Raw genomic sequence first — 26,486 nt, 5'->3', positions numbered from 1 at the left:
AGCACTCACTTAATGGTGGTCATTATTTTTGATCAACATGCAATGAGTTACTGATGGATAAAACACACACACACACACACACACACACACACACTCAGCTAGAGACCATAGGAAATGCTAAGCGAAAAATAATATGCTGAGTTTTCCGGGAAGATGGCGGAAGAGTAAGACGCAGAGATCACCTTCCTCCCCACAGATACACCAGAAATACATCTACACGTGGAACAACTCCTACAGAACATGTACTGAATGCTGGCAGAAGACCTCAGACATCCCAAAAGGCAAGAAGCCCCCCACGTACCTGAGTAGAGCAAAAGAAAAAAGAATAAACAGAGACAAAAGAATAGGGACGGGACCTGCACCAGTGGGAGGGAGCAGTGAAGGAGGAAAGGTTTCCACACACTAGGTAGCCCTTTCGTGGGCGGAGACGGTGGGTGGCGGAGGGGGAAAGCTTCGGGGCTGCGGAGGAGAGCACAGCAACAGGGGTGCGGAGGACAAAGCGGAGAGATTCCCGCACAGAGGATCAGGGCCGACCGGCACTCACCAGCCCGAGAGGCTTGTCTGCTCACCCGCCAGGGCGGGCGGGGCCTGGAGTTGAGTCTCTGGCCTTGGTCGGAAGCAGGGAGAGGACTGTGGTTGGCGGCGTGAACACAGCCTGAAGGGGTTAGCGCACCACAGCTAGCCGGGAGGGAGTCCGGGGAAAAGTCTGGACCTGCCAAAGAGGCAAGAGACTTTTTCTTCCCTCTTTGTTTCATGGTGCGTGAGGAGAGGGGATTAAGAGTGCTGCTTAAAGGAGCTCCAGAGACGGGCACGAGCTGCGGCTAAAAGCGCGGACCCCAGAGACGGGCATGAGATGCTAAGACTGCTGCTGCCGCCACTAAGAAGCCTGTGTGCGAGCACAGGTCACTATCCATACCCCGCTTCCGGGGAGCCTGTGCAGCCCACCACTGCCAGGGTCCCTGGATCCAGGGACAACTCCCCCAGGAGAACGCACGGCGGGCCTCAGGCTGGTGCAACGTCATGCCGGCCTCTGCCACCGCAGGCTCGCCCCACACTCTGTGCCCCTCTCTGCTCCCGGCCTGAGTGAGCCAGAGTCCCCAAATCAGCGGCTTCTTTAACCCTGTCCTGTCTGAACGAAAAACAGACGCCCTCCGGCGACCTACATGCAGAGGCGGGGCCAAATCCAAAGCTGAGCCCCTGGGAGCTGTGAGAACAAAGAAGAGAAAGGGAAATCTCTCCCAGCAGCCTCAGAAGCAGTGGATTAAATCTCCACAATCAACTTGATGTACCCTGCATCTGTGGAATACATGAATAGACAACGAATCATCCCAAATTGAGGAGGTGGACTTTGAGAGCAAGATTTATGATTTTTTTCCCCTTTTCCTCTTTTTGTGAGTGTGTATGCTTCTGTGTGAGATTTTGTCTGTATAACTTTGCTTCCACCATTTGTCCTAGGATTCTATCCTTCCGTTTTTTTTGTTGTTGTTTTGTTTTTCTGTTTTTTAAAATTTTTTCTTTTAATAATTATTTTTTTATTTTAATAACTTTATTACATTTTATCTTACTTTATTTTATTTTACTTTATCTTCTTTCTTCTTTTCCTTTCTTCCCTCCTTCCTTCCTTCCTTCCTCCCTCCCTTCTTTGTTTCTTTGTTTGTTTGTTTATTTCTTTCTACTTCTACTAATTCTTTCTTTCTACTTTTTCTCCCCTTTATTCTGAGCCGTATGGATGAAAGGCTCTTGGTGCTGCAGCCAGGAGTCAGTGCTATGCCTCTGAGGTGGGAGAGCCAACTTCAGGACACTGGTCCACAAGGGACCTCCCAGCTCCACATAATATCAAATGGCGAAAATCTCCCAGAGATCTCCATCTCAACACCAGCACCCAGCTTCACTCAACAAGCAGCAAGCTATAGTGCTGGACATCCTATGCCAAACAACTAGCAAGACAGGCACACAACCCCACCCATTATCAGAGAGGCTGCGTAAAATCATAAAAAGTCCACACACACCCCACCAGACTTGCCCACCAGAAAGACAAGATCCAGCCTCATCCACCACAACACAGGCACTAGTCCCCTCCACCAGGAAGCCTACACAACCCACTGAACCAACCTTAGCCACTGGGGACAGACACCAAAAACAACGGGAACTACGAACCTGCAGCCTGCAAAAAGGAGACCCCAAACACAGTGAGATAAGCAAAATGAGAAGACAGAAAAACACACAGCAGATGAAGGAGCAAGATAAAAACCCACCAGACCTAACAAATGAAGAGGAAATAGGCAGTTTACCTGAAAAAGAATTCAGAATAATGATCGTAAAGATGATCCAAACTCTTGGAAATAGAATAGACAAAATGCAAGAAACATTTAACAAGGACCTAGAAGAACTAAAGATGAAACAAACAACGATGAACAACACAATAAATGAAATTAAAAATACTCTAGATGGGGTCAATAGCAGAATAACTGAGGCAGAAGAATGGATAAGGGACCTGGAAGATAAAATAGTGGAAATAAGTACTGCGGAGCAGAATAAAGAAAAAAGATTGAAAGGAACTGAGGACAGTCTCAGAGACCTCTGGGACAACATTAAACGCACCAACATTCGAATTATAGGGGTTTCAGAAGAAGAAGAGAAAAAGAAAGGGACTGAGAAAAATATTTGAAGAGATTATAGTTGAAAACTTCCCTAATATGGGAAAGGAAATAGTTAATCAAGTCCAGGAAGCACAGAGAGTCCCATACAGGATAAATCCAAGGAGAAATATGCCAAGACACATATTAATCAAACTGTCAAAAATTAAATACAAAGAAAACATATTAAAAGCAGCAAGGGAAAAACAACAAATAACACACAAGGGAATCCCCATAAGGTTAACAGCTGAACTTTCAGCAGAAACTCTGCAAGCCAGAAGGGACTGGCAGGACATATTTAAAGTGATGAAGGAGAAAAACCTTCAACCAAGATTACTCTACCCAGCAAGGATCTCATTCAGATTTGATGGAGAAATTAAAACCTTTACAGACAAGCAAAAGCTGAGAGTTCAGCACCATGAAACCAGCTTTACAACAACTGCTAAAGGAACTTCTCTAGGCAAGAAACACAAGAGAAGGAAAAGACCTACAATAACGAACCCAAAACCATTAAGAAAATGGGAATAGGAACATACATATCGATAATTACCTTAAATGTAAATGGACTAAATGCTCCCACCAAAAGACACAGATTGGCTAAATGGATACAAAAACAAGACCAATATATTTGCTGTCTACAAGAGACCCACTTCAGACCTAGAGACACATACAGACTGAAAGTAAGGGGATGGAAAAAGATATTTCATGCAAATTGAAACCAAAAGAAAGCTGGAGTAGCAATTCTCATATCAGACAAAATAGACTTTACAATAAAGACTATTAGACACAGAAGGACACTACATAATGATCAAGGGATCGATCCAAGAAGAAGATATAACAATTGTAATTATTTATGCACCCAACATAGGGGCACCTCAATACATAAGGCAACTGCTAACAGCTCTAAAAGGGCAAATCGACAGTAACACATTCATAGTAGGGGACTTTAACACCCCACTTTCACCAATGGACAGATCATCCAAAATGAAAATAAATAAGGAAACACAAGCTTTAAATGATACATTAAACAAGATGGACTTAATTGATATTTATAGGACATTCCATCCAAAAACAACAGAATACACATTTTTCTCAAGTGCTCATGGAACATTCTCCAGGATAGATCATATCTTGAGTCACAAATCAAGCCTTGGTAAATTTAAGAAAACTGAAATTGTATCAAGTATCTTTTCCGACCACAACGTTATGAGACTAGATATCAATTCCAGGAAAAGATCTGTAAAAAATACAAACACATGGAGGCTAAACAATACACTACTTAATAACGAAGTGATCACTGAAGAAATCAAAGAGGAAATAAAATAATACCTAGAAACAAATGACAATGGAGACATGACGACCCAAAATCTATGGGATGCAGCAAAAGCAATTCTAAGAGAGAAGTTTATAGCAATACAATCCCACATTAAGAAACAGTAAACATCTCGAATAAACAACCTAACCTTGCACCTAAAGCAATTACAGAAAGAAGAACAAAAAAACCCCAAGGTTAGTAGAAGGAAAGAAATCATAAAGATCAGATCAGAAATAAATGAAAAAGAAATGAAGGAAACGATAGCAAAGATCAATAAAACTAAAAGCTGGTTCTTTGAGAAGATAAACAAAATTGATAAACCATTAGCCAGACTCATCAAGAAAAAAAGGGAGAAGACTCAAATCAATAGAATTAGAAATGAAAAAGGAGAAGTAACAACTGACACTGCAGAAATACAAAAGATCATGAGATATTACTACAAGCAACTCTATGCCAATAAAATGGACAACCTGGAAGAAATGGACAAATTCTTAGAAATGCACAACCTGCCAAGACTGAATCAGGAAGAAATAGAAAATATGAACAGACCAATCACAAGCACTGAAATTGAAACTTGATTAAAAATCTAACAAACAAAAGCCCAGGACCAGATGTCTTCACAGGCGAATTCTAACAAACATTTAGAGAAGAGCTAACACCTATCCTTCTCAAACTGTTCCAAAATATAGCAGAGGGAGGAACACCCCCAAACTCATTCTACGAGGCCACTATCACCCTGATACCAAAACCAGACAAGGATGTCACAAAGAAAGAAAACTACAGGCCAATATCACTGATGAACATAGATGCAAAAATCCTCAACAAAATACTAGCAAACAGAATCCAACAGCACATTAAACGGATCATACACCATGATCAAGTGGGGTTTATTCCAGGAATGCAAGGATTCTTCAATATACACAAATCAATCAACGTGATACACCATATTAACAAATTGAAGAAGAAAAACCATATGATCATCTCAATAGATGCAGAGAAAGCTTTTGACAAAATTCAACAGCCATTTATGATAAAAACCCTGCAGAAAATAGGCATAGAGGGAACTTTCCTCAACATAATAAAGGCCATATATGACAAACCCACAGCCAACATCGTCCTCAATGGTGAAAAACTGAAAGCATTTCCGCTAAGATCAGGAACAAGACAAGGTTGCCCACTCTCACCAGTCTTATTCAACATAGTTTTGGAAGTTTTATCCACAGCAATCAGAGAAGAAAAGGAAATAAAAGGAATCCAAATCGGAAAAGAAGAAGTAAAGCTGTCACTGTTTGCAGACAACATGATACTATACATAGAGAATCCTAAACATGCTACCAGAAAACTACTAGAGCTAATCAATGAATTTGGTAAAGTAGCAAGATAAAAAATTAATGCACAGAAATCTCTGACATTCCTATACGCTAATGATGAAAATTCTGAAAGTGGAATCAAGAAAACACTCCCATTTACCATTGCAACAAAAAGAATAAAATATCTAGGAATAAACCTACGTAGGGAGACAAAAGACCTGTATGCAGAAAATTATAAGACACTGATGAAAGAAATTAAAGATGATACAAATAGATGGAGAGATATACCATGTTCTTGGATTGGAAGAATCAACATTGTGAATATGACTGTACTACCCAAAGCTATCTACAGATTCAATGCAATCCCTATCAAATTACCACTGGCACTTTTCACAGAAATAGAACAAACAATTTCACAATTTGTATGGAAACACAGAAGACCACTAATAACCAAAGCAATCTTGAGAACGAAAAATGGAGCTGGAGGAATCAGGCTTCCTGACTTCAGACTATACTACAAAGCTACAGTAATCAAGACAGTATGGTACTGGCACAAAAACAGAAATATAGATCAATGGAACAGGATAGAAAGCCCAGAGATAAACCCACACACATATGGTCACCTTATCTTTGATAAAGGAGGCAGGAATGTACAGTTGAGAAAGGACAGCCTCTTCAATAAGTGGTGCTGGGAAAACTGGACAGGTACATGTAAAAGTATGAGATTAGATCACTCCCTAACACCATACACAAAAATAAGCTCAAAATGGATTAAAGACCTAAATGTATGGCCAGAAACTATCAAACTCTTAGAGGAAAACATAGGCAGAACACTCTATGACATAAATCACAGCAAGATCCTTTATGACCCACCTCCTAGAGAAATGGAAATAAAAACTAAAATTAAAAAATGGGACCTAATGAAACTTCAAAGCTTTTGCACAGCAAAGGAAACCATAAACAAGATCAAAAGACAACCCTCAGAATGGGAGAAAATATTTGCAAGTGAAGCAACTGACAACGGATTAATCTCCAAAATTTATAAGCAGCTCATGCAGCTCGATAACAAAAAACCAAAGAACCCAATCCAAAAATGGGCCGAAGACCTAAATAGACATTTCTCCAAAGAAGATATACAGACTGCCAACAAACACATGAAACAATGCTCAACTTCATTAATCATTAGAGAAATGCAAATCAAAACTACAATAAGTTGTCATCTCACACCAGTCAGAATGGCCATCATCAAAAAATCTAGAAACAATAAATGCTGGAGAGGGTGTGGAGAAAAGGGAACACTTTTGCACTGCTGGTGGGAATGTGAATTGGTACAGCCACTATGGAGAACAGTATGGAGGTTCCTTAAAAAACTACAAATAGAATTACCATATGATCCAGCAATCCCACTACTGGGCATATACCCTGAGAAAACCATAATTCAAGAAGAGTCATGTACCAAAATGTTCATTGCAGCTCTATTTACAATAGCCCGGAGATGGAAGCAACCTCAGTGTCCATCATCGGATGAATGGATTAAGATGTGGCACATATATACAATGGAATATTACCCCGCCATAAAAAGAAACGAAATTGAGCTATTTGTAATGAGGTGGATGGACCTAGAGCCTGTCATGCAGAGTGAAGTAAGTCTGAAAGAGAAAGACAAATACCGTATGCTAACACATATATATGGAATTTAAGAAAAAAAAATGTCATGAAGAACCTAGGGGTAAGACAGGAATAAAGACACAGACCTACAAGAGAACGGACTTCAGGATATGGGGAGGGGGACGGGTAAGCTGTGACGAAGCGAGAGAGAGGCATGGACTACCAAACATCAGGTAGATAGCTAGTGGGGAAGCAGCTGCATAGCACAGGGAGATCAGCTCGGTGCTTTGTGACCGCCTAGAGGGGTGGGATAGGGAGGGTGGGAGGGAGGGAGACGCAAGAGGGAAAAGATATGGGAACATATGTATATGTATAACTGATTCACTTTGTTATAAAGCAGAAACTAACACACCATTGTAAAGCAATTATACTCCAATAAAGATGTAAAAAAAAAAAAGCCTAGACAAACTAAAAAATAATAATAATATGCTTACAGTATTTGGATTTATAATTTAATGAGAAAGGAACATGCATGTATGAAAGAAATACGTTTTAAGAAATACAAACAGGGCTTTATAACGTTGTAGGAGATAGAGATAAATTCTGAGTGTTGGGGTATAGCTCAAGTGAGAGGAGGTGGAGAAAATAGTACCTGAACTGGGTTTGGAAATATAAATAATATGTTATTTTTTGGAGAAGGGAGAAAAGAGCTTTCTTGATGCAGGGAATAGCATGAGTAACTGCCCTGAACTATAGAGTACAGTACCCATGGAATAGTAACTATTATGGTGTGTGGTATGATTGGAGAATGGAGTTTGTGGAGACATCAATTTAGAAATAAGTCTGAAAGACAGATATAGCCTAGATTGTTAAACGCCTCACTAAGAACTTTTAATCTTACTGTTTAGAAGACTCCTCCATTAGGAATATGGAAAATATATTTGGAAAGGTGAGGCAGTCAGTGAGAACAGTTAAGACATTGACCAGATGATTTAGTGGAAATCGATGAATACTTAGACAAGGGTAGTGACAATAGGAATAGAACATAGGACTGGATAAATACAAAAGACATTTTGGAGATATCAGCCAGAGACATTCATTTATTAATGGCTGTGGTGGGAGTAGGGCTGAGGAAGGTGTCAAATATGATGTAACGTTTTCACTAGGTGGCTAGAACAATAGTGATACTATTCACTGAGACCAAACCCTCATGAAGGAGGTTTGGGTACGTATATTTCTGGACATAATGAGTATGAAATAGTCCAGTCTAGTGTGAGTATAGACTATTTGGTAGTCCAAGTAGATTTGTCCTAAATACACATGGAAATTTGAGCCTGGAGCTTAAGTAAAGAGTCTAAGTTTGGATGTAGAATATGATTCTTATAGTTGACAGAGAAATATAACTTATTTTTTGATACCCTTGAAAACACCAGGTGGCCTTTTGAATTCTTAGTACAGTTTCTAAAATCTAGGTGTATGGAACACACATAATCTCTGTATAACCTACAGTGTATTTTAGGTGGAATACATCTATTTAATACCCGGCCCTTAATTTTTGTTCTTGGCCAGAAGATATAATTTTTTGCATTAAGAATAGGGTGTGGGAGGATCAATGATTCTGGAATACACTCCACAAGTGCTTTGACAGAACCTGTTTTATTAGCTCACATAAACCCCACCTGCTGGCACCTTTGCTTGATTGGCAATCTGGTAATCCTCTTGTGAGAATTAACTGAACGGCATTATCTATAAATAACATTCATTTTCAAGTGTGAGATACAAAGGTATAGTTATGGCAATGAGAGATTGTCTAGCCTGCCACCTTTTTAAATTCAGAGTTAGTTCCTAACGCATTTGTCAAGCTTTTACATTCTTGTCACATTTCTACTATCTTAGGGCATAGTTTGTGAAGAAAACAACTTTTCTTGGAGGAAATATGAACCTGTTTTAGGATTTAGCTTATTATTAGTATTGTTATTATTCTAATGCTTAATTGGGTAACATTGAATCACTTTTTTTCTTCCAGTTTTGAGATATCGTTGACATGACAGCACTGTATAAGTTTAAGGTGTGCAGCATAATGATTTGACCTACATATATCATGAAGTGATCATCACAGTAAGTTTGGTGAACATCCATCATCTCAGATAAATAAAAATGAAGGAAAAAGAAGGAAATATTTTTTCCTTGTGATGAGAACACTTAGGATTTACTCTTTTAACAACTTTCATATAGAACATTCAGTAATGTTAGTTATATTAATCATGTTGCACATTACATTCCTAGTACTTATCTTATAACTGGAAGTCTATATCTTTTGATCATCCAATCCACTTCACACACCCCACCTGTAACCACAAATCTGATCTCTTTTTTTTATGAGTTTGTTTACTTGTTTTTGAAGTATAATTAACCTATGACACTAGTTGGTTCCTGTTACCAACATAGTGAGTTGATATTTCTATACATTTCAAAATGATCACCGTGATAAGTGTAGTTACCATGTGTCACCATACAAAGATATTACCTTATTATTACATTGAATAAATTTTAATAACTTACAAAACACTTTCACTGACATGGTTTCACCTTGATCTTCACAATAACTCAAGTGGAGGCAGAGTTGTTACATTTAATAGGTGAAGAAACAGACTGAGAGAGGTTGAGTAATTTGCTCAAGATCCCAGAACCAATAAGAGTTGGAACCAGGGCTTTGACATTAACTTGGCTCCAGATGGGCTTTTTTATTCCTATTACATGTCTCTACTTTTTCTAGTAATATTTCTACATCTGATATTTAAAATTCTTCCTTGTATGATCTCAAATGAATAGACTATATATATTCTTGTTTTCCACCTTCAAAATTCTTGACATATCTTTTGATATGGTAAATGTGCTATTAAAATATGATCAACACCTTAGGAAAAAGTCTGTGTGTTAATTCATCATATTGATAGTGTCAAGGTTGTTGATTCTTGTTTGATTTTCTCTTTCCTTTTCTCTTTCTTTCTCTTTCCTTCTTTCTCTTCCTTCCTTCCTTCTTTCTTTCTCTTTCTTTCTTTCTTTCTTTCTTTTTTCTTTCTGTAGCTGCATGACTATGTTAAGCTTAACTAAGTTACTAGTAGATTTCGGCTGTAATATTCAGCAACACATATTTTGGCTTTATTTTCAAATTAGGTGTCATTTAAATCATGGTATTTACGTTTTATGAAAATTGAAAACTAATAAGAATGAAATATGGAACTGAGGTTGAGCAAAATGTATAGGAAACAATAAGATAGCCAAATACCTGTTTGTATCCAGAATCTGTTCTGCCTTTCCTTTTTTAAAGAAAATATTTTGAATATCATCTTTAGGGACTTTAAATAAAAAATTGATCCTTTACCTAAAGTGTATTGTCTTTTAACTGGGGAAAAGGGCAGAGATAAAAGAGCACCCAGCTTAGGACACTGCACTGCCCTTTATTGGAAGGAGCAGTGCTGCCAGCTGTCTTTGCTCTGGTTCAGATGCTAGAGTCATTCAAGGAATCTGATGCTATTTTCCCCTTGTTTAAGTTTGTATTCCTACTGTTTCTTGAGGTCTTTCCGAGTCATGGAAGAGAAGGAGTTAGGCAGAAGGGATCTCAGAATATTGTCTTTGTATGTTAAAGAGCTATCATAATCACTGAGAGAAACGTAAGTTTCACTAGGTGATGAGTATCACTGTATCAGTATTTCCTTGGAAAGAACTATTATGAGGCAAATCAGTGTGTAACCTGGAAGAGGACATCACCAGAAAAGGACCAACTAACGATTGCTTTGTCAGATGTATAGAAACAAAACAAAACAAACTTAATTACATTATCACTTAACGTGGCTAACTTTCTAGTGCTCATTTTTTACAGTTTGGGAGGATTCTATTTAGATTTTAAAAGAGTCAGCAACCTCTTTTCCTTATTTGGCAGTACATTATTTTAGTTATGTTTCCTCCCCCACCCCTTTTTTTTACATTTATTTAGTTTTTTTGAAACATTTCAAGATATAAAGTGAATAGAATCTTTAGCAACACAATAAGGGCCTTTCCTAATCCTGGCTGAGAAGAGGTGGAACAACCTGTTCAATACTGAGCAGAGGAGTTAGCATTTCAGTATCTCTGTGAGAGTTTATTTGTAGTAAAGTGGTCAATTTTAAAATTCTTTAAAACAAATTAGGTCATTCTACCCTTTTTGCTTAATTTAATTTGTAAACTCTGATGAAATTTCCCTCCTTATTGCATAATTTCCATATTTTAGTTTTGGTCAACAAGGCCAGTCCCACAGAGAATTAGCAAGTTGTACGAGTTTTGTGTTTAGCCTCTGCTCCCTTTCCTTTTTGATGTTTGGCTTCTTTGCTTAGCTGATCTTGCCTTGTTCCCACTCCTACAGCACACACTGGCTGTTATTCTAGCAGTGCTGTATGCTGTATGTACCATTCCTCCAGCCTCCTGGCCATTCAACACTCCCTGTAGCTTCACCTCTTCCCTCATTATTTACTGCTTCCCTTTTGACAATAAGTATTCTGATAGATTAATCTATTCTAAAGAATTTGTGATTTATAGTGTCTTATTTCTCCAGATAATGTTGTGTTGTGATATTTCAAAATGCAACTGCCAGAGAAACTCCAAGAAACATCATGTAAGTAGGAAAAAATGTATTAGTGGCAGGAATCCTAGGCTTGGGTGCAGGCCAGTTTGAGAGGCAATTTGGAGGCCTTTTGCTAGCCTCAGATTCACATTTTCTAGGCGGCTCCCTACATCATCTGAGGTGGAATTTTGATGCTCTGTTTCTGGTTTTTAACGCCACACTCAGTTAGACTATCATGTGAAATTATTACCAAGAGGGAATTTAGCCACTGCCTTTGCAAGCCAATAGACAGTTTATCAAAGGGTAAAGAGGACATTATTTCAGATCTATCTTGGGTTTGTTTGTAGGGCAGAGTCTCTGCTGTTTTATTTTCTTTTTTTCTGCTGTTTTATTTAATCAACATAGGCTGTTTCCATACTTATAATTATGAATAGAGGATTTAAGTTTAATGTTTTAAATTCCATGTTTCTAAGATTAATATTAAAAAGATTGAAAAATGGCAAGCCTTTTCAGGATGTATAATCAAATAGGTAAATTATATACACCCCTGGAGAAATTTCAAAAATTTACCAGTTTTTTAAAATATAATTTTCAATTTCATATACCCATGTCTCTATTAACATATTGCATTCACAGGGAGAGCATTTATTTCTCTTTTTTTTAATTTTTAAATTAAATTTAATTTATTTTTTTATACAGCAGGTTCTTATTAGTCATCAATTTTATACGCATTTGTGTATACGTGTCAATCCCAATCGCCCAATTCATCACACCACCACTCCAACCTGGCTGCGGCTTTCCCCCCTTGGTGTCCATACGTTTGTTCTCTACATCTGTGTCTCAATTTCTGCCCTGCAAACCGATTCATCTGTACCATTTTTCTAGGTTCCATATATATGCGTTAATATACGATATTTGTTTTTCTCTTTCTGGCTTACTTCACTCTGTATGACAGTCTTTAGATTCATCCACGTCTCAACTAATGACCCAATTTCGTTCCTTTTTATGACTGAGTAATATTCCATTGTATATATGTACCACATCTTCTTTATCCATTCGTCTGTTGATAGGCATTTAGGTTGCTTCCATGACCTGGCTATTGTAAATAGTGCTGCAATGAACATTGGGGTGAATGTGTCTTTTTGAATTACGGTTTTCTCTGGGTATATGCCCAGTAGTGGGATTGCTGGATCATATGGTAATTCTATTTTTAGATTTTTAAGGAACCTCCATACTGTTCTCCATAGTGGCTGTATCAATTTACATTCCCACCAACAGTGCAAGAGGGTACCCTTTTCTCCACACCGTCTCCAGCATTTGTTGTTTGTAGATTTTCTGATGATGCCCATTCTAACTGGTGTGAGGTGATAACTCATTGTAGTTTTGATGTGCATTTCTCTAATAATTAGTGATGTTGAGCAGCTTTTCATGTGCTTCTTGGCCATCTGTGTGTCTTCTTTGCAGAAGTGTCTATATAGGTCTTCTGCCCACTTTTGGATTGGGTTGTTTGTTTTTTTAATATTGAGCTGCATGAGCTGTTTATGTATTTTGGAGATTAATCCTTTGTCTGTTGATTCATTTGCAAATATTTTCTCCCATTCTGAGGGTTGTCTTTTCGTCTTGTGTATGGATTCGTTTGCTGTGCAAAAGCTTTGAAGTTTCATTAGGTCCCATTTGTTTATTTTTGTTTTTATTTCCATTACTCTAGGAGGTGGATCAAAAAAGATCTTACTGTGATTTATGTCAAAGAGTGTTCTTCCTATGTTTTCCTCTAAGAGTTTTATAGTGTCCAGTCTTACATTGAGGCCTCTAATCCATTTTGAGTTTATTTTTGTGTATGGTGTTGGGAGTGTTCTAATTTCATTTTTTTACATGTAGCTGTCCAGTTTTCCCAGCACCACTTATTGAAGACGCTGTCTTTTCTCCATTGGATATCCTTGCCTCCTTTGTCATAGATTAGTTGACCATAGGTGCGTGGGTTTATCTCTGGGCTTTCTATCTTGTTCCATTGATCTATGTTTCTGGTTTTGTGCCAGTACCATATTGTCTTGATTACTGTAACTTTGTAGTATGTCTGAAGTCAGGGAGTCTGATTCTTCCAGCTCCGTTTCTTTCCCCCAAGACTGCTTTGGCTATTCGGGGTCTTCTGTGTCTCCATACAAATTTTAAGATTTTTTGTTCTAGGTCTGTAAAAAATACCATTGGTAATTTGATAGGGACTGCATTGAATCTGTAGATTGCTTTGGGTAGTATTGTCATTTTCACAATATTGATTCTTCCAATCCAAGAACATGGTATAACTCTCCATCTGTTGGTATCAACTTTAATTTCTTTCATCAGTGTCTTATAGTTTTCTGCATACAGGTTTTTGTCTCCCTAGGTAGGTTTATTCCTAGGTATTTTATTCTTTTTGTTGCAATGGTAAATGGGAGTGTTTCCTTAATTTCTCTTTCAGATTTTTCATCATTAGTGTATAGGAATGCCAGAGATTTCTGTGCATTAATTTTGTATCCTGCAACTTTACCAAATTCATTGATTAGGTCTAGTAGTTTCCTGGTGGCATCTTTAGGATTCTCAATGTATAGTATCATGTCATCTGCAAACAGTGACAGTTTTACCTCTTCTTTTCCAATTTGTATTCCTTTTATTTCTTTTTCTTCTCTGATTGCCATGGCTAGGACTTCCAAAACTATGTTGAATAATAGTGGTAAGAGTGGATATCCTTGTCTAGTTCCTGATCTTAGAGGAAATGCTTTCAGTTTTTCACCATTGAGAATGATGTTTGCTGTGGGTTTGTCATATATGGCCTTTATTACGTTGAAGTAGGTTCCCTCTATGCCCACTTTCTGGAGAGTTTTTATCATAAATTGGTGTTGAATTTTATCAAAACTTTTTTCTGCACCTATTGAGATGATCATATGGTTTTTCTTCTTCATTTTGTTAATATGGTGTATCATATTGATTGATTTGCATATATTGAAGAATCCTTGCATCCCTAGGATAAATCCCACTTGATCATGGTGTATGAAACTTTTAATGTGTTGTTGGATTCTGTTTGCTAGTATTTTGTTGAGGATTTTTGCATCTATATTCATCAGTGATATTTGTTTATAATTTTCTTTTTTTGTAGTATCTTTTTCTGGTTTTGGTATTAGGGTGATGGTGGTCTCATAGAATGAGTTTGGGAGTGTTCCTTCCTCTGCAATTTTTTGGAAGAGTTTGAGAAGGATGGGTGTTAGCTCTTCTCTAAATGTTTGATAGAATTCACCTGTGAAGCCATCTGGTCCTGGACTTCTGTTTCTTGGAAGATTTTTAATCACAGTTTCAATTTCATTACTTATGATTGGTCTGTTCATATTTTCTATTTGTTACTGGTTCAGTCTTGGAAGGTTATACCTTTCTAAGAAGTTGTCCTTTTCTTCCAGGTTGTCCCTTTTATTGGCATAGTGTTGCTTGTAGTAGTCTCTTACGATGCTTTGTATTTCTGTGGTGTCTGTTGTAACTTCTCCTTTTTCATTTCTAATTTTATTGATTTGAGTCTTCTCCCTCTTTTACTTGATGAGTCTGGCTAATGGTTTTTCAATTTTGTTTATCTTCTCAAAGAACCAGCTTTTAGTTTTATTAATCTTTACTATTGTTTCTTTGTTTCTATTTCCTTTATTTCTGTTCTGATCTTTATGATTTCTTTCCTTCTGCTAACTTTGGGTTTTGTTTGTTCTTCTTTCTCTAGTTCCTTTAGGTGTAAGGTTAGATTATTTATTTGAGATGTTTCTTGTTTCTTGAGGTAGGCTTGTATAGCTATAAACTTCCCTCTTAGAACTGCTTTTGCTGCATCCCATAGGTTTTGGATCGTCGTGTTTTCATTGTCATTTGTCTGTAGGTATTTTTTGATTTCCTCTTTCATTTCTTCAGTGATCTCTTGGTTATTTAGTAACGTATTGTTTAGCCTCCATGTGTTTGTGTTTTTTACATTTTTTTCCCTGTAATTGATTTCTAGTCTCATAGTGTTGTGGTCAGAAAAGATGCTGGTATGATTTCAATTTTCTTAAATTTACTGAGGCTTGTTTTGTGACCCAAGATGTGATCTATCCTGGAGAATTATCCGTGCGCACTTGAGAAGAAAGTGTAATCTGCTGTTTTTGGATGGAATGTCCTATAAATATCAATTAAATCTATCTGGTCTATTGTGTCATTTAAAGCTTCTGTTTCTTTATTTCTTTTCATTTTGGATAATCTGTCCATTGATGTAAGTGGACACACACTATTATTGTGTTACTGTCGATTTCCTATTTTATAGCTGTTAGCAGTTGCCTTATGTATTGAGGTGCTCCTATGTTGGGTGCATATATATTTGTAATTGTTATACCTTCTTCTTGGATTGATCCCTTGACCATTATATAATGTCCTTCCTTGTCTCTTGTAACATTCCTTATTTTAAAGTCTGTTTTATCTGATATGAGTATTGCTACTCCTGCTTTCTTCTGATTTCCATTTGCATGGAATATCTTTTTCCATCCCCTCACTTTCAGCCTGTATGTGTCCCTAGGTCTGAAGTGGGTCTCTTGTAGACAGCATATATATGGGTCTTGTTTTTGTATCCATTCAGCAAGCCTGTGTCTTGTGCTTGGAGCATTTAATCCATTCACGTTTAAGGTAATTATCGATATGTATGTTCCTATGACCATTTTCTTAATTGTTTTGGGTTTGTTTTTGTAGGTCCTCTTCTTCTCTTGTGTTTCCCACTTTGAGAAGTTCCTTTAGCATTTGCTGTAGAGCTGGTTTGGTGGTGCTGAATTGTCTTAGCTTTTGTTTGTCTGTAAAGTTTTTGATTTCCCCATCGAATCTGAATGAGATCCTTGCTGGGTAGAGTAATCTTGGTTGTGGTTTTTTCCCTTTCATCCATTTAAGTATATCATGCCACTCCCTTCTGGCTTGTAGAATTTCTTCTGAGAAATCAGCTGTTAACCTTATGGGAGTTCCCTTGTATGTTATTTGTCGTTTTTCCTTTGCTGCTTTCAATAACTTTTCTTTGTCTTTAATTTTTGCCAATTTGATTACTATGTGTCTCGTCGTGTATCTCCTTGGGTTTATCCTGTATGGGACTCTCTCTGCTTCCTGGACTTGGGTGGCTATTTCTTTTCCCATGTTAGGGAAGTTTTCAACTATAATCTCTTCAAATATTTTCTCTGGTCCTTTCTCTCTCTCTTCTCCTTCTGGTACCCCTATAATGCAAATGTTGTTGTGTTTAATTTTGTCCCAGAGGTCCCTTAGGTCGTCTTCATTTCTTTCTGTTCTTTTTTTTTTTTTACAAAGTTCTATTTATTTTCAATAATGAAATCAACAAAACAAAGAGGAATTAATCCTCTAATTTTTAAATCTAACCTATTCTTAGCACAAAACTATCCTCAATAAATAGAAACACATTACTAGTAACCAAGTAAGACTTTTCCCAAGACTCTCTAAATTTTTGTGTTTTAAACAAAACTGGATGGTAGATAAAGAAACACATGCTAGAGACTTAACTGACACAGACTTGAAGAAAAGAACAGCCAACAAACAGGCTCCCCAAATATAAGTTGGCAAAAGGAATATGGGGTTTTCAAAGCAGCCCAGAAATCAGAGTTCACTGGGGGATGCAAGGGTTTGGGACAGTCCATGTTCAAAGGCCTTGTAATTAAATCTTTCCACATTCCTAGATTCTTGATTTGGAATCTATCATAATCTAGAGAAGCTTCTGCCAAAGGATAGGAGGCTCTTTATTTATGCTTTCTGAAAAGACCCATCTAATTTTCCGCCTTTGACTTCGTCACTAGCTCCTCTCACCAATACAGCAGGGATTCCATTCCAGAAAGCGGTTATTACTATGTAAACCAACCTCTCTGTTTTTGATTTTCCTTTTACAAACACATTGATACTGCCAGGAACAGCTCTAAATGTATCCAATTTCTTTTATTTTCATCCTCCAACTTTGCTTGGCTACAAAATCTAGGACTCACAGAGCAACAATAGCATTTGGTCAAAAGATGAGTGTTAGTTCCAATGTAAAAATCTCTGAAGTTCAATAGTCACAAAAAAAATTTTTAATGCCTTATCTGCCAAAGCTTTTTTTTTTTCATTATCTTGCCAATTATTTCTTTCGGAATTCAATCATCCAAGCTGCATTCTGAGCACCAAATTTTTTGACCAGTGCATCTCGGGTACCCTCATCATCTTTTTGCAAATCTAAGTCATCCTGTCGGGACCAAATGGGATACCCATCAGCTCTCTGACCAGACTCTAAAAAGGAGGAAGTAGCCTCCAGCTCACCACTATTTTTTAGGAAGGCCTGTGTAACTGTCGACAGATCCAAGTTAAACTTTTCCATTAACTGCCGGATGATCTTAATGGCAGCTCCCACCTCTGGTGCGGAAACTTTTTCTTCTTCTTCTGCTTCCTCATCAGGCTGTGTTTCTGAGTCTTCCTCAGGTGTGGGTGGATCATCATCACACATTGTTATATGTATTTCAAAATCAGGGCTCTCATCCACCACAATCTCCTCAAACTCCCGGGTGGCTTCTACAAGCAGCTTTTTGACTGCTTCTTCATTCTCCTTGATCTCTTCCTTTTCAAATTCTTCTTCAGGCAAGTCTGGAGTTCTCTTATTCTGTGGTTCCCCGCTATCAGCATCCTCGGCGTCTTGCTCAGTTTTCCGCTTGAGTTTCTGGGAGGAGGGGCTCACTGGGGCCTCCCCCAACAGGTACTTATGCTCCTGGACCCGCAGGCGCTTGAGATAGCGGTCCTTCATGGACTGCCACGAGTGCTGGGTGAGCGAGCTCTTCTCTATCGCTTTCCACAAGGCGTTGCCGGTGACGGAGCTGGGCGAGCAGGCATGTTCCTTCACATAGGTCAAGATGGCCACGTCCGTGAAGACGATCCGCCCCGCCTGCGGCTGCAGCTCGGGCTCCGTGGTGGCGGTGCCCCCAGCCTGAGCCCCAGGCTTCGTCTCTGGGGCCTGGTCGGCCCCTGGAGCCGGGCCCAACCGATAGGCCTCCAGCGCGAGCCTCTCGTTGCGCTCCACGCAGTCCAGGATGTACTGCGTGGAAATGAAGTCGCCCGAGGCCTTGGCCGCCGCCTCCCCGGGCTGAGCCAGCAGCACGGCCCCGGGCTCCTGCACGCGACACAAGGTGCCGCCTCCGTGCAGGATGAGCGTCGAGAGCCTGCGCTTCGCCGGGCTGGGACGCACGTAGAAGGACATGGAGCTGCCATCCTCCCTCACGAACAGAGTCGAGAAATGGGTTGGCCCATTGGGGTCTTTGCCCAAATCCATCGCCTCAGCCATAGCTCACGCCGAGCACCAGAAGAAGGTGCCGTCTTGCCAGCGCACGGCGTACAGAGACCCTCGTTCTTTTTTTAAAATTCTGTTCCTCAGCAGTGCATTCCACCATTCTGTCTTGCAGGTCACTTATCCATTCTTCTGCCTCAGTTTTTCTGCTATTGATTCCTTCTAGTGTAGTTTTCATTTCAGTTATTGTATTGTTCATCTCTGTTTGTTTGTTCTTTAATTCTTCTGGTCTTTGTTAAACATTTCTTGCATCTTCTCGATCTTTGCCTCCATTCTTTTTCCGAGGTCCTGGATCATCTTCACTATCATTATTCTGAATTCTTTTTTTCCGGAAGGTTGCCTACCTCCACTTCATTTAGTTGTTTTTCTGGGGTTTTATCTTGTTTCTTCATCTGGTACATAACCCTGTGCCTTTTCATCTTGTCTATCTTTCTGTGAATGTGGTTTTTGTTCCACAGGCTGCAGGATTGTGAGAGAGCATTTCTGATGTTTCCTACTACTGAATTGAAAATGCATATGAAACCTGTAAATGCACAGTACTGTAAATACCTGCACTGATTGAATAGTCTCCCACTTTGCTTCTCCTGTGAAACAAGTTAACTACATGTGAAAACTGCATTGGCTTTTTGAGGTCACAGGTAAAAGTGGGTTTGAAAGTGGTCAGTGAACAGTTGTGGGGTAGCTACTCTCAGCTCCTCTGCGTTGAGCTTCATAGTCTCAGCTAGCAGTCCACCCTACTTGCAGTTCACAATATCTGTCACTTGGGGGCAGCATAATCACATACGTACAAACCTGGTGTCTGGTTTAACAAGGAAGAACTGATTGCAGAGCAAACCACAGAGCCCACGAACATGAAAATCAGGTCAAGTTTTTTTTCATACACACTGCTCAACTGATTGAAACACAAGGTGAGCGTATTAGGAAGAACAGTTATTTTTCTATAATTGAAAATCCTTATCCAAAGAATATGTGATTTGCATTAGAAAATTATTTGTAATTATGAATTTTAAATTAGGGTTTAAGGGGTGGGGGGCAGGGTGGAAGAATGAATGATGTCTTTCCTGTCTGTGCATGGAACCATACATAGTAGTTAAGCCATTTGGCACTAATGTCAGACTTCTTTGTCTTAATCTACCATGATATTTTGGGCAAGTTATTTAACATGTTTATGCCTTAATTTCCTCAAATACAACATAGGGGGAATTATAGTATGCATTCATAGGTTTGTTAAGGATGAAATGACCAATTTTAATACACATATACAGTACATATAAGTGCACTGTAAATGTTAATTTGGATTATATTCATGAGGTAAATGCTGACCTTTTCAAGTTAAAAGACCTCAACTGAGTATCAGCACACAAGAAAGCATTTGAGTGAGATGCTTACACTGTATTTTGTGGTCGTTGGTCATAATGATCCTGGAAAAAATACATTTGAAGAAGCTATTTAAGAGGAGAGCAAAAATATTAACGAAAAGAAATTTAAGTGTAAATTAGGGGAGAGGTCTCACGTGTGCTTATGTGGAAGAGAAATTTCCCTTCTTCACAAAGTCTTGAACCAGTACCTTTTAGTCGGTAACAGAGTAGTGGCTCCTTCCTACTTAGGAACCCACCTGTTACTAATGAAAACAACATCGCAGTAAATAAGACCTGAAAAAACCTTAACAAAAAGACAATTCAAATTGAGGAAACAGTCTTTTTGAGTTCCGAATCCAAATTCAGTCAGCACTTACCAAGAACTTAAGAGAACTTAAACGAGCTTAAACTTTCTGGAGATAGAAGACCTGCACCCATGAAGGTGAAGCTATACAAGTACCAGAGTGAATGAGGTTGGAACTTAGAGGGAAAAGAAAGTTGAGCTAGAATGATTAAGTGGTAAAGAACTGGAAGTGGGATTTTAATGTGGCCTTAAATATTGTTTGGGATTTGGAAAGGAGAAGGAGGAAGAAGAAAACTTAGGTGGGTGTTATGGACTGAATTGTATCCCCCTCAAATTCATATGTTAAACTCCTAACCCCCAAAACCTCAGAATGTGACTACATTTGGAGATAGGGATTTTAATGAGATAATGTTAAAATAAGGTCATTAGGGTGGGGCCTACTTCAATATGACTGCTATCCTTATAAGAAGAGGAAATTCTAGCCTCCAGAATTATGAGAAAATACATTTCTGTTGTTTAAGTCACCCATTTCGTGGTCCTTTGTTGTGGTAGTGCTAGCAAGCTAACACTGGGGGAAATTATGAACCAAGTGTGGAAGCAGAAATATGTGTTTCCTTGGAGGAGGACTAATAAGAAAATAGTGGTTTGGTATTGGGAAATGTTGAGTTGGCTTGTTGGAGAAGCAAGCTGATATGATACTGTCCTGAAAGAGGTGGGACTTAAACCAGCAGGATCTGGTCAGAGGTTTGGAACAGAGGTGGACTATGGATGCCCTGTCTTTGAAAGCTGAATCCGGCAGTGGTGTGAGGGCTTCCATCAGACACAGACTGAAAGCAGAAGCCACATATGTGGTGAAAGACAACCAGCATTTGCAAATGAAGGAGTCGGGTTATATGTAAGTTATAATTTAAAGTAAGAATGGGCAGTACTTGATGGCAAAGAAAGGAACACCTGAATGCACTAAAGTGGTTTTGAGCCAAGTTGACGAATGTGGTAGTGGTACCGTTGATAATGCAAATGTGCTGAAACCGGACCCTGTCTTGTAGGAGGTAATGAGACAGGCTAGAGTTCAAGGCTATGAATGTCATGTGTTGATGCTGGAGCTAAAAGAATGGGTGAAATCTATGCGAGAGCATTTAAAAGGGCAGAGGATTAAACAGGAGGGTGAAAGGACTTTTAAGAACAAGGATGTCTACTATTTAATTTTAGAATTAGTGCTAAAGACAGAAGAGAAAGAACATTCACAGAAGGTGATAATCAAGTAAGACTGAATACTCACTGAAAACATAAGCTCAGAGCCAGGGGTAACCAGGAGAAAAGTGAATCTTCAATTCCCCTCCCCATCTAAGAATCCCCGAAGACAGCTGTAGGTGGCACCCTCCAACATATGGGGATTGTAGTTCAAGTCAAATTGCACTTAAATCTTGAAAGACAGACTGCTCACTCTTGGGTAACACTCAGGTGTCAGCACCACAGAGCACTGGCTCTCTGAATTTGTTCTGTCTTTTGTTAGAATAGACATTTCATGTATCAAAATGAGTTCAAAGAGAAGAAGGGAAGAATAGGGCAGCTGTCTTTAAGTATCTGAAGGAATTTTCTGTGGAAGACTGATTGGACCTGGTTTGGGTTGCTTCAGAAGGAGAGCAGCATGGCAGTAACAGGAAAGCAGGTTTCAGTTCAGTATGAAAACTGAAATCTTCTAGCTGGCCTCTGCTAATGACTCTACCACCATCCCCTTCATTCTTAGGCAAAATTGAGATCTTTTCATCCTGGCCTTTCCTTTCTTAGAAATGTACAACCAAGTAACCTGGCTATCTAGCTAGCTTAAAAAAAAAATGGGTAAGTCAGTTGAGAATAATTATTGTAAGTCTTACTATCACCTTGCATAACGATTTATATCCTTGACAAACTTCCATGTGCACTTAGAGGTTCTATGGTTGTACATGACCAACACATTAAAGGACTTTCAAGAATCAGGGGGAAAAAAGATGGCAGTGACTTATTAAAACACCTTTCTTTTTCAAGAAAATCACATATTTCATAAGAGTATTGCTAATGAATTCTATTTAACTGTTGACTTTAATTCAGAACTTTTTTTTTCATGTCTCCCATTTCTACCACTACTGGCCCATGGGGGTGTGAATTCCTGGTATTTGAAATAACAAACCAAATCTTCAAACTTTAAATTGGAGGAGAATTACATGATTGATCAGAGGCCAAAAAGCATAGCCTTTTTGTTTGTTTTTATTCTTATTTGAATCACCAAACAATAGACATTAACAATATGGGTTACTAGAAATATCACCCAAACATTTTAGCTGGAAAAACAATGGGATAATTAGTTACTCTTTCCCACTTCAAAACTTATTATCTCTGAAACCAGTATTACTGTAAAGATCCTGGAAAAGTAAAACAAGCAAACAAAACAGACAATTTGGAAAGAGAAAGTAACATAATAGTGAGTCTCTTGATTTATAAAACTATCTAGTACTATTGTCATAGAACACAGGCAAATTACGAAAAGGCGAGTAAGATGTAACAGCAGTGAATACTGAACATTTGATCCCTCAGAAAACTCTTTGAGATGGGTCATCATCAAATGAAACCTAAATTATGGAAAGTCTAAGCTGTGAAGGTGTCATTGTGAATTGATCTGAGAAAGCCTCATGACAGGGCTGGTAGCTTAGTTGAGCCTCAAAAGATGGATAGGGTTCTCAGAATGTTGTACACATTCTATCTTTGAGCACAGGGTGTTTTAACCTTAGCACTATTGACATTTGGGACTGGATAATTCTTTGTTGGGGTGGGGGCATCCTGTGCGTTACAGGATGTTTAGCAACATCCCTGGCCCTTATCATCTAGATGCTGGTGGCAGCCCTCCTCACCACCCTGAGTTGTGATAATCAAAAATGTCGCCAGATATTGCCAATGTCCTCTGGGGGGCAAAATTGCCCTGGTTGAGTACCACTGATATAGCACATAAAGGGTAGTAATGCATAATAAGAGAAATTGTTTTCATTTCAGTATTTTCAGGAGCAAACAAAAGAATAATGGTGCAATTTTGGCATATTTGAAGAAACTTGTCAAGTTTTTTGAAGGAGCTGCTTGGTTCACTCTTCAGGTGGTGTTCAGTCCTGGAAGAATCACACCACATAATGCTGACACTGGGGGTACGTTGGCTCTCACGGAAGAGGTATCATAAAATCTTATACCTGTTTTCCCGACCGCCCAGTGATGACTGTACTTTTCCTGAGATTCCCTGAATAGTACATACAGACACAATTTCTGATGATTCATTAAAATTACAGTTTAGGAAATATGAAGACATTAAAAATATACTTTAAAGCCTACTCATGTTTTACTTTCCCACTTCTTCAAATACCAACTGAATTTATACTTTTTCCACTTTCATCAATTTCAATCAACTTGTTAGACATGGTTTTAGTCATATGTCCAGCTGAACTGCTGAGGGTGTGACTGTCTTAAACTGACTAGGCAGCTTTGGATAGCTTTTTAAAATTTATATTCAAAGAATGATGAAGTGATAAATAGAGACTTGAAAAAAGGAAAATACCCTGAGAGAATTAAAATAACAAAATAGAAGGACCGTCTGGACAGCATAAATATTTGTGGATATGCATGATATGCATAGCATATGTACCCACTTTTATATCTGATTACACAGACATTATCAGAATTTCATAAAGGAAATAATTTCTTTGCATTATGACATTCAAATTTGGGGTGAATTTTGTCAATTTTAGCTAGAATAACATGTATTGGAACAGGAAGTCTGGTCCTTATGCATTCATTTAACAAACATCTTTTAAGTACCTACCATGAGTCAGGTCCTGTGATGGAAGCTAGAGACTAATGAGAATAGAGACTAGTCAGACTGGGTCCCTATCCTCAGAAACCTTGTACACCAAATGGAGAGTTATACATGAAGAGTATAAAATGCAATTAAATGTTATAGGTTTTATAAAATGGGGCCGTAAAGAAAGGGGAGATCAGTTATTCCAGGTTGATAGGAAAAAATGGAGAATTATATCATATTCCTATCAGCAGTGTGTGCTGTGTCCTTTATCCTTGCCTTGAATTCGTTGCACGTCTTACCTTACTAGACATCTAGCACCGTCAACCCCCTTCCTTCTTTAAAAACTCCATACAGGGCTTCTTCATCAGCTCTAGTTTGGTTTTTATTTTACATTTTTAATCATTTCTTTTCAGCTTTTATTTGTGTGCGCCTCTTGCTTTTTACATCCCTAATGCATATTTTTGAGGTTCTTGTCCTTTTTCTGTTTGTGGATCATAGTCTTGCTTCTTTATTCATACTCACTTTTACCAACGTCATGCATTCTCATGGCTTCAATCTATGTGTTGGTGGCTACTGTATTAAAACACATGTGGAATATTATGGTCAATTAGGGGCATCAAAAATCAATACTTTTTAAAGGACTTGAATGAACAGGAGTATGTCAGAAGGACAGTGACCACGATGATGGAAATCCAACCATGTGTAATACTGTCTGTAATGCCCCAAAGAGAGAGTACCACTGGACATTTTGAGGCATTTCCTTCCAATATTTTTTCTTATGCATACATTTTTTTCACAGAATCTATGGCTTTATGTATTGCTTTTTAACTTAACATTATAACATTACCATTTCCCTATGTTACTTATTATTTTTTAAAAATATGATTTTTAATGACCATGTAATGTCTATAATATTCTATTACATGGATTTATTTAGAATCCATTTTTTATTTCTCAGAACTTAGTAACAATTTATTGTGTATACCTTTATATTTTTTTCTGGAGTTTTCACGCACAGGCATATATATTTGTGTGTGTGTGTGTGTGTGTGTGTGTGTGTGTGTGTGTATAATGGTTAATATATATTGAAGGCTTCATATACAGTAAATCTGGTCCTAAGTGCATTGAGGTTGTTATTTCATTTAGTCTCCATAAAAACTCTAGAAAGTAGATACTGTTTATCCCTATTTACAAAGGGGTAAACCTAGACTTAGAGAGATGATGTAAATTGTCCAAAGTGATACATGTCACTCATGTGACAGAGTAGGATTACAAACAAGGGCTTTCTTTTTTTTTTTTAACATCTTTATTGGAGTATAATTGCTATACAGTGGTGTGTTAGTTTCTGCTTTATAACAAAGTGAATCAGTTATACATATACATATGTCCCCATATCTCCTCCCTCTTGCGTCTCCCTCCCACCCTCCCTATCCCACCCCTCTAGGTGGTCACAAAGCACTGAGCTGATCTCCCTGTGCTATGCGGCTGCTTCCCACTAGCTATCTATTTTACATTTGGTAGTGTATATATGTCCATGCCCAAACAAGGGCTTTCTGCCTCCAAGATTTGTATGATTTTGTCTACCAATATCATACTACACTACCTTACTCTCTGCCCCATTTTAGTTCTGTCATTATCTGAGTGGTTAAATCAAGTTATATAACCAAAGAAACACTAGTTATTTACTTAGGACACATTTTAACACACTTCTAACAAAACATATATTCTTTTCAGAATATTTTACTTTGCTGGTCCCCTAAAATGGGGTTCTAATAGAGTATTTCCTATGAATAATTATTTTCTTTTATGATCTTGTTTAGCCTCCCAAACCAAAACTACTCCTTTTCTAGAATAAGTGAAACTTAGGTTTCAGCAGCCAATTAAAATTTAGAATTTGTAAATTATGTTTCTAACTTTGGCAAAATGTATTCTTATAAATTGAAGTGATCTTTTCAAATATTTCCTGTGGGAAAATTTTGTAACCTTTAAATGTTAACATTTTCTTTATGTTTAATTTGTACCTAAGGGGTATTATAGTAATTACTTAAAGAATAAAAATACATTTTCTGTCTAAAGAGTATTTTAACTCTTAGTCTAATAAAAAATATCCTTAGATGATAAGTTGAGGTAGGCATGAAAGGTAACTAATCTACACAATAATTTGATGATTAATATCCAAAAGACAGATACATAGTACAAATTCAAAACCTTTTATTT

The 26,486-nt window shown here is 38.1% G+C and overlaps 1 protein-coding gene and 1 pseudogene across 1 annotated transcript in view; one reads left to right on the top strand and one right to left on the bottom strand.

Annotated features, from left to right (window-relative positions):
* ODR4 (odr-4 GPCR localization factor homolog) overlaps positions 1-23,550 on the top strand; it is a 117,019-nt gene extending 93,469 nt beyond the window's left edge. Inside the window, exon 17 of the transcript XR_003794524.1 lies at positions 23,477-23,550. The gene's annotated coding sequence lies outside the window, so the exon portion shown is untranslated. The remainder of the gene's footprint in view (positions 1-23,476) is intronic.
* LOC114899178 lies at positions 17,597-18,787 on the bottom strand (annotated as a pseudogene).
* Positions 23,551-26,486: the final 2,936 nt, after the last annotated feature.

Source organism: Monodon monoceros, unplaced genomic scaffold (genome assembly GCF_005190385.1).
Source record: "Monodon monoceros isolate NGI ecotype Baffin Bay Population unplaced genomic scaffold, NGI_Narwhal_1 Super_Scaffold_18, whole genome shotgun sequence".
Taxonomy (NCBI): domain Eukaryota; kingdom Metazoa; phylum Chordata; class Mammalia; order Artiodactyla; family Monodontidae; genus Monodon; species Monodon monoceros.
This window is presented reverse-complemented; position numbering and strand designations above follow the sequence as displayed.